This window comes from Thalia democratica, unplaced genomic scaffold (assembly GCF_965202585.1).
Source record: "Thalia democratica unplaced genomic scaffold, ktThaDemo2.hap1.1 HAP1_SCAFFOLD_1292, whole genome shotgun sequence".
In the NCBI taxonomy this organism is placed as follows: Eukaryota; Metazoa; Chordata; class Thaliacea; order Salpida; family Salpidae; genus Thalia; species Thalia democratica.
The window spans coordinates 1-9,882 of record NW_028140179.1 but is presented as its reverse complement, the minus strand read 5'-3'; positions in this window follow the sequence as shown (position 1 = coordinate 9,882).

The following is a 9,882-nucleotide window of genomic DNA, read 5'->3' as shown; positions in this document are numbered from 1 at the left end:
GTTTAAAATATAAAAAAACTTTTTACCTTATTTTACAAAAATTTTCGAAAAATAACTCTTTATAAAAGAACTAAAAATTTTATGAGCTAGAATAATAATTAAGAAAAACGAATATCTATAATCGAAACAAAGAATATATTGAAATAAAAGTTAATTTATGACAACTGTGTACTTATAATGTTTATTACTCATAACTATTTCCCTTGGCTTTTAATGAATTAATTGCAACATTTCTATATTATCAAAACCTTGTAATAAAACTAACTAACAAAAATGCAATAACTTAAATGAAAAATAATGTTTAATTTTTTCAACAATATAATTTTCAAAGTTTCCAACATTTTTACTGTTTAATTAATTGAAGACAATGTAAGGGCACACAGAATATTGAAAAAGGCTACAAGCAGTTTTAAGTTTTCGTTAACTTGCAGAATTAATAAAAAATTAAATAAGTATAATATATATCTCTTTTAACATGCAACCCGGATTTCATTTAGTGGTAATTATTTTAAAACAAATAAAACAGCATTTAGCTAAAAACTTTACATTAAAGCCAAACGTCAAACAGTATTTTAATTTCTTAAATCTATGTTAGTTTATTTTATCACAAACACATAATCCTGGTTAAGCTTCCTATAAATAAACAACTTTTCAACTTTTTTGTTTATAAACTCACGAACCATCGTGAAGCTTTTTAGTTTGCTTGAACTTATTTACTGAATAAAAAGCGGTAAAATTTGTAATCAGTTTTTTATAGGTACTTTACGATCAAACTGTTAAGAGTTTTAGATGCGATGTTTGTATATAAACCTAATATTTTGTTTAACTATTAATTCTAACTTTAAACTATAAATGTTTATATGTTATTGTTTCTTGAGTAAAAATAAAGTTTGATTGTTTGAAATCAGGGTTTTGAGTCTGAACCAAACCGTGGTAATAAATAATATTTTTGTGTTACTTTGAAATAGTTGTGTATAACTATTTATTTAAATTTTTATTTATATATACTATTTAGACAAAAAATTATGTGTATTTTTTTTAGTTTTATTTTATCAACTAAGACTTAATTTTACAAATTTTAAAGTTTGATTGAATAAAAAAGAAAATTACAGCGGACAAAAATTAAACGTTGCTAAATATTAATGCTAAAAATAAAAAATTATATACCTATAAACGTTTTTGATAGAGTTTAATTAAAAAATAGATTTAAGCTTCATTTTAATAAAATAGGGAATAATTTCAAAATTATCAGCATCCAAACATTTTAGTGGAAAACATAAGATTTTTTAGTTTTAAGAAAATTATAAAAAGTTAAGAACAACTTACAAAATAAATTTATTTTCTACAGCTTTTAGAAACCGGTAAGATAAAGATTACTAAAAACTGCGATTTATCATTTAAGTAAATTTAGCGTAGAACCCGTTTTTTTTTTATATTAGCATGCCCGTTCAGAAAGAAAACCGCAAAAATCGGTTACTGACCCCGGCGAAACACTTTGTATTCAATCAGTTGAGTTTTATCGTATGTTTTCAGCACACTAGTCTGCAACCATTGCATTAAATTATTTTTTATGACGGTAAAAAGTTGCATCTGACATAAATTATATCTATTAAAATGGATTTTTATAACCAGGTCTAATTGTTTTTTTTTTTACTAAAGACATTGTAAATAATTTATAGACTTTAAATAACCAGAAACCTTGAGATGTATATTCTTATTTTCTAGCTGGGAACACTGATAGAACTTTTCAACATCTTTTTACTTCATAATTTGTGCAGAATGGAGTACATTTTATATAGTTAACAACATATAATGAAAAAAAGTTCAAGTAGATATATGCGCATTTTGACTCGCGGAAAACTTTAGCACAAACCAAGACTTATATATTTTTTTTGTACTAAAAGTGTTTTTTTTGTTTCAACAAACAATAAAAATTTAGTGTTCATAAAACTAGAGTACTACTCTCGTTTATTTTGCTTGTATATAAGCTGAATATTCAAACAAAGCTTTATTTGAATCAGTTTGTATAAACTATTAATTTTTTTTATTAAAGCATTTACGGTTTAAGAAATAAACTAGTATTTTACTTTTCGTACAAAATTAGAAAGTTTTGAAACTTCCTTGAACTTATGATTTTTTTATTAGACATTTTGTCTAATCAAAGTTTACTAGTTTATTAACAAGTAAGCAATGTTGCTATTACTTTTCATTATATTATAAGTTTATAAACAGTTGAAATTAAAAATCGTTCTATAGAAAATGAAAGTTTCGCCACTAAGATCAGTTCAAGGAAGTGAAAAATAGTTTCAGACAAATAGTTATACAATAGTACAGAGTCCATGACAATATATAAAAACGTTTTAACTTACATTCTTTAAAAACATGATAATAAAAGTAGGAATATTTCTATCTTTACTTTTAAGTATTAGTATTTTATATAAAAATTCTATTTCTAGTTAATTTTGTTTTAAACTTTTATGAACAAAAATTTTGGTTAATACTGACTAAAACAAGCAAAAATGAGTCTTAGGTCTTCTGCAGTTTTTATGATATTCTTTTGAAAAGTCGTGTTCGAGGGGCCATAGCTTTACATTGTATAATGGGGGCCTTTTGAAAAAAAAGTTAGGGAACCCTGTACTAGATATAACGGTAAATTTATTTTAACTTAAACTAGATATTCGCACATTGGGGTACACAGAATTATAATTTTGCAATTTAGGGTGCACGAATTTTGATTAGCTTGAAGACCACCGGTCTAGAGCATTTAGTTTTTTTTTGTGTGAAAATAACTGTTAGGCCTACTACCATGCCAACTGCTTCGCTTACAACCAGCCAATTACTTGGCTTACTGTTTAATTACTATACATTGTATTATATCATTCGACCATATTTCTAAATGTTTTTTTTTGTACAAAAAATATTAAAGTTTTAACGCAAAATAAGGTATAAAATAACTGTATCCAAATATAAAAATTATGCTTAGTAATTGAGAAACACACTTTAAAAACTGTGTTAAAACATTTTTTTTTCAAAAAACAAAATTTTATTATCAATGACTAGCATTAATTAAAATAACAACTTCTTCTTGTTTTTTCACTGCTTAAAACGACTTCATGACCAACAGAAAGGCGAAAGATGTTTGCATACAAAAAGGTCAAATCCTGGCCTCAGTTACCAAACAAGAGGATGTATTGAAAGAGATACTTGTTACGCTGTTTGAAACTATCATATCACAGTTATATCACAGTATCTTTACAAAGACTTCAATTATAACATCAAAGTTATATGCAACATTACGGATTCCACAGCTAACTTTTAACGGCAACATTACGTAGTCTACAACGATCAAATAACATTTTTAGACTTTGTACTGTTGCAGACAACTGTGATGTGATAGTTAAAATTAGTTTTTTTTATAGCGCTATATACAATAAGAATTAATTTAGTTATAAAAAACGTAGCGTACTGGTTAGGTTGTTCAAACTTTCTAATTGCAACAGTAATGAGCTGTTAAACGTATACCACTATAAAACAGTTACAATTTTATTAATAAATTCATCAAACCGCTAGTAAGAACATTCAACTAGTCCGACTATATTCGTTATTAAGTAAAATGATCGTTTTATAAAATACATTATATAATGGAGGAAACGTATAGAACGTGTATTTTGGCATTTATGAGCCGAGTTCATTGAGATCATTAGTTAAGTTGTTGTTATTAAGTAGTGATAAATGTTGATAGTAAGTCTAAGGTCTGAACAACTTAATCAATTGTGTGGTTTCTTCGGCTGAGTTTTTTCTTAAGTTACAGGGCGTAGTTAATTAACTAGTTGGTAAAGTAATTGGCCTAAAGGTAGGCTTATGTATATTTTAAAATATTTTAAGCTTTGTGTTTTAATCATACATATAGTTGTTAAGCTATCTATACAGCATAATAAAAATTAGAGTTTTGATTATTTTTGAAATACTACTAATTAAAGTGAGAGCTTTTATGTTAAATGATGAAAAAAAAATTTTATTACCACTTAATCAGTTTTTTTTGTCAAATTGTTACTATTATATAGTAATATACATTAATTAATTCATGTTTATTGTAATTCGAAAGTTAAAACAACTTAACCAGTACGATAATTTCTTACAAATGTATTATTTCTTATATTGTAGAGCTCAAACCATAACAGTTTAACATTAGTTTGTAACATTAGTTTTTAATGGTTGATTTCTTAAATTAGAATAAAATCTCTAAATGATACATCACAGTTATCTGCACTATTATGAAGTCTGTTACCGTGATGTGATAGTTGTAGACTTCATAATGTCACTATGATGTGAATAGTTGTAGACTTTATAATGTTACTGTGATGTGATAGTTGTAGACTTCACAATGTTACTGTGTTCTGGTACTTAAAAACATAATAAAATTACTGTGATATGATAGATGTAGACTTCATAATGTTACTGTGATGCGATAGTTGTAGACTTCACAATGTTACTGTGTTCTGGTACTTAAAAACATCATAAAATTACTGTGATATGATAGATGTAGACTTCAAAATTTTACTGTGATGCGATAGTTGTAAACTTAATAAAATTACTGTGATGTGAATAGTTGTAGACATAACAATGTCACTGTGATGTTATAGTTGTAGACTTTATAATGTTACTGTGATGTGATAGTTGTAGACTTAATAAAATTACTGTGATGTGATAGTTGTAGACATAACAATGTCACTGTAATGTGATAGTTGTAGACTTAACAATGTTACTGTGATGTGATAGTTGTAGACTTCATAATGTTACTGTTATGTGATAGTTGTAGACTTCATAATGTTATTGTTATGTGATAGTTATACATTTTATAATATTACTGTGATGTGATATTTATAAACTACATAAATTTACTGCGATGTGATAGTTGTAGACCTCGTAATGTTACTGTGATCTGACAGTTGTAGACTTTATAATGTTACTGTTAGTGATATTATATATATTCTTGATGTTACTGTGATGTGATAGTTGTGGACTTCGTAATGTTACTGTGATGTGACAGTTGTAGACTTCATAATGTTACTGTGATGTGATAGTTGTAGACTTCATAATGTTACTGTGATGTAATAGTTGTAGACTTCATAATTTTACTGTGATTTCATAGTTGTAGACTTCATAATGTTACTGTGATGTGATAGTTGTAGACTTTATAATGTTACTGTGATGTGATAGTTGTAGACTTTATAATGTTACTGTGATGTGATAGTTATAAAATTCATTGTGTTACATTGATGTGATAGTTGTGAACTCCTTGACAAACATCTCTTTTAAAACGTCCTCTTGTTTAGTTACAGATGCCTAGATTTTTTTTTCGCAAAACTTTTTTCGGCTTACTGTTGGTCCTGAGGTCATTATAGGCAGTGAAATCATAAGAAAACAGTTGTTATTTAGTTAATGCAAGTCCTTTATTTTTTAATTTTTGTTATTGGAAAAAACATTTGGTTGTATCACAATTTTTTAATTTCTCTTTCTTCATTACTAAACATAACTTTATTTGTTTAAATTTATTGTTTTATATCTTTTAGGCGTTCAAATTGTAATAAATTTAATCCAGAAAAATAAAAACATTTGAAATACAGTCTACTATTATATACAGTCTATAACATCCAAATAGTAGGCCATAGAGTTGGTCAGTTAGTACGCGAAGTAGTTGGCATGATAGTAGGCCTAACTATTGTTTTCACCCAAAAATTTATGTTTTAGAGTACATTAAGACTTTTTTTTTACGATAGGTTAATCTTTTTTTAAACTTTGATTTGGAGATTGTCAGAAAGATTGTTAAGCATTTAATTAAGTTTTTATAAAAAAATGTTTGAGAAAATATAACTTTGTTATTACTTGCGCAAGAAGTTGAAAGTTGTAGAAAAATGATCATTCTTCGCATTTAGGAGATACATAAATAAACTAAAGAAAATTATAAAAATGCTGAGTTTTTTATAGAGTTTCATCAAAGGTTAATTTTTTAAATTTAATAAATACCAACGATTGAACAGGCACAGTTGATTTTTTTTTTTTTATTTTTTGTGCTTTAAGTACTTTGAATGTTTATGTCAAAAAAAAAATCAGCAGGGAGCATGTTGAACTTGATTGATGAAATGCTTCATTGTAGTTTATACTTACGTACCGCTACAACAAGCAGTTGCAATTGCGCGACAGATGAGTAAATGTCCGAAGGTACACTTTTAAGCAGATTGAAACTTTAGCATTTTTTTACTTTTGTACGAAGGGTTACTAATAAACTGGATGAACTTGGCACCGGTTTATCATAATTCCTTTTTTTTTTGCAGTTTTCTTTTTCAATTTTTTCAATTTTCGTGCTTTTTTTTACCGTTGATTTTTGCATACTATTCTTATTTGCGGAAAACTATAATGTAATAGTTGTAGTTTTCGTAACGTTTAGGGCAACTGTGATGTTATATTTCTAAACTCCGTACTTTTTCTACAATAGTAAAAACAGAAAATTAAAATAAAAAGAAATAATAAACAGTCAAAATAACATATAATAGGTGATGTTTAATCTGTCTACAATTGAGGTGTAAACAAACAAGTTTTTCAAAATTAAATTTAGCTTTTTGAACTACAAAAAACAATTTACTTAAAAAAAAAAAAATTACTATACTTAATAATTAGTAAAAAATTTCAATACTTAAAATGTATATAAGTAAAACAAAATACATGTAAGTCTCTTAAACACGCAAAACAAATTTACTTATAACTATAGTTAAAGATGGCGGTTACTATAAGTTTTTTATAATAGTAATTTTTATTGATATTTTCATATTTAGTAAAGTTAGCTGAACTCAAAATATTAAATACTTTATAATGTATCTAATTTTTTACATTGTTTTATATACATTTTAGAATTATTTAAACTTAATATTATATTAGCTTGATATTTGAACATGTTAATGAATAATAAGATATTATAACTTCATACCAAAATATAGAACAACTATGAAATATGTAAACACGTAAATAGTTTGATCCTCTTTAAGTATGTATATAACATTTGTTAATTTAGCAATAAAAATACTTTAAATACTCTAAGGTTCATAACAAACTCCACTGGTTGTCAATTGGTTAACTAAAATTTTTAAATCAAACAATTTTTTTTTACGAAAACAAAATAGTTAATCAAAATTTAATTTTTGCCTACTTTTTTGGCAACACAACTTTTTCTGTTTTAAACATTTTACTGTGAACAAAACTTTAAAAAAATGCTGTTAATAAAACGTTATAAAAGCTTAGAACTTGTTCTATTTTTTTCCTCATATAAAATTTAAATAAAACTTTATTTTATATTTATTGAAGTTTGTGTATTTTAATTTTCTAAATATTTATATTTTATATAGCTAAAAACTTTTAAAAGTAAAAACTATAGTTTAAAATTTATTTTACAAAATTTATTAAATACGTAAGTTTTTTTTCTAATTTTAATACTTAGTTTTTTATTGCCTGACATAAAATTACTTGCAAGTTACTTTTGTAATAATTTAAAGAGTGCTTAACTTTATGTAAGATCTATATTGAAGCAACGACTTAACTAACTAAAATTTGATTACGAATATTTGAATTAAATTACTTTGAAGAAATGTTTCTGAAAAGGTAAGAAAACAAAAGTGTAAATTCAACCTGAAATGATAACTGATCTATTTATTTTACTTGCAAATAAAAAGTTGCTTTCGCTGTTGTTACACAAAAAAACAATGTTGACAGAAGCATCTTAAATCGTTACTATTTTTCAAACTTTACCTTTATGAACTGCTTCATTTGTTTTTGTATAAAAGCCGAACGTCAAAATACGATTTAGTTTCTTAAATCTATGTTAGTTTATTTTATCACAAACACATAATCCTGATTAAACATCCGATAAATAAACAGTTTTTTTTGTTTACAAACTCACAAACAATCGTGAAGCTTTTTAGTTTGTCTGAACTTGTTTAATGAATAAAAAGCGGTAAGTTTACTTCAAATAATTTTTTTGGCGTTTATGTCAATAAGTTTTATTGTTCTAAAAAATATAAAAGTATTTAACAATCAACCCGTTTTATGGTTTATAAATTAAATATGTCATATGTGATATTCAAATAAAAACTAGGTATTTATTGTAACTATTAAGTCTAAATTTATATTAAAAATGTTTGTATATTATACTTTCTTAACAAAATCTAAAGGTATAAAGTCAGAACCAAACCTTAGAAAAAAGTTTTCAAATATAACTTTGAATTAGTTTTGTATAAATATGTTTTATTTAAACATACTATTTAGAACAATAATAATGTTTAGTTATTTTTATATTTTTTTTATGAACTCCGACTTAACTTAACTAATTTAAAAAATTTGGAAAGGTTTTTCTTCAAAAACAAATTAGTGCTGGATCACAGAATCAAATAATTTTTTATATTAAAAATATAGACTTTTTAATATATCTTTTGATAAAGTTTAATTTTAAAACAGCTTCAAGCGTTATTTTAATAAGAAAACAACTAAATTGAAACTCAGAAACACTCAAACTTTTTAATAAACTTTTTTTTTTCAGTCTAAAAAAATATAATAAGTTAAGTAGAACTTACTTTAAAATTTATTACCTACAGCTTTTAGAACCGGTAATATAAGTATTACTAAAAACTGTAACATATCATACAGGTAAATTTAGCGTACAACCGGTTTTTCTTCTTATTAGCAAGCCTGTCACAAAGAAAACCGCGAAAATCGGTTACTGACCTCGGCGAAATGCTGTGAAATTCAATTAGTTGGTTTTTATCGTCTAATTGTAGCACACTTGTCTACAACATTTTAATTAAATTATGTTTCAAAATGGTAACAATTTTCATCTAACGTAAATTATATTACCTTAAATGTTTTGTGTTTTTAAAGGTATAATTTTTTTTTGTTACCACAATGTAAATAAATTTATAGGGTTTGAATAATCAAAACCTTGAATTGTATAGTTTAGTTATGTTGCTTGGAATACTAATAGAACTTTTCAACCTCTATTGACTTCATAATTCCTGCAGTAGAGAGTATAATTTACATAATTAACAACAAATAACGAAAAAATATTCGAGTAGATATATGAGTCTTTTGATTCGCAGAAAACTTTAGCACGAAAAAGACTCGAATTTCGTTTTTTTTTTGTACCAAAACTGTTTTTTAATTTCAATTAGCAATATATTTTAGTGTTCATAAAACTAAAGTACTACCCTTATTAAACTTGCTTGTATATAAGCTGAATATTTAAATAAAATCTACCAAACTTTATTTGCATAGATTAGCATATGCTACTAATAATTAAAGTTCTTATTAAAGTTTCTACGGTTTAAGAAATAAACTTTTTTTTTTTCATACAAAAGTAGAAACTTTTGAAACTTTTTTGGATTTGTGTTTTTTTTTAGTAGACAAAGATGTTCAATAAACTTTAAATCATAAGCTAACTTTATATTTTTGTTACAAAAAGATGTTTTTTTTTCAACAAACAATATATTTTAGTATATCTTAAATACATTAAAAATAAATTATTTAATTTTTTAACAAAGTCTACCGAATTATTTTTGCATTAATTTTTTATCATTTTAAAATAAAAAATTTTTGGTAAAGTTACTATGAATAAAAAAGAAACTAGTATTTTTTTATGAAAAGTACAAACTTTTCATAAGCTACAAAAATTTAAAAGATACTATTTGTTTTATAGACAATTTGTCTATTCAAAGTTAACTAGTTTATTAACAAGTAATAGATGTTTCTTATATTTATTATTTAGAGCAGGGTTTCCCAAACTCATTTACTAAATTACCCCCTTTTCAGTAACTTGAAAAAAAAATCGCCCCCCCCACG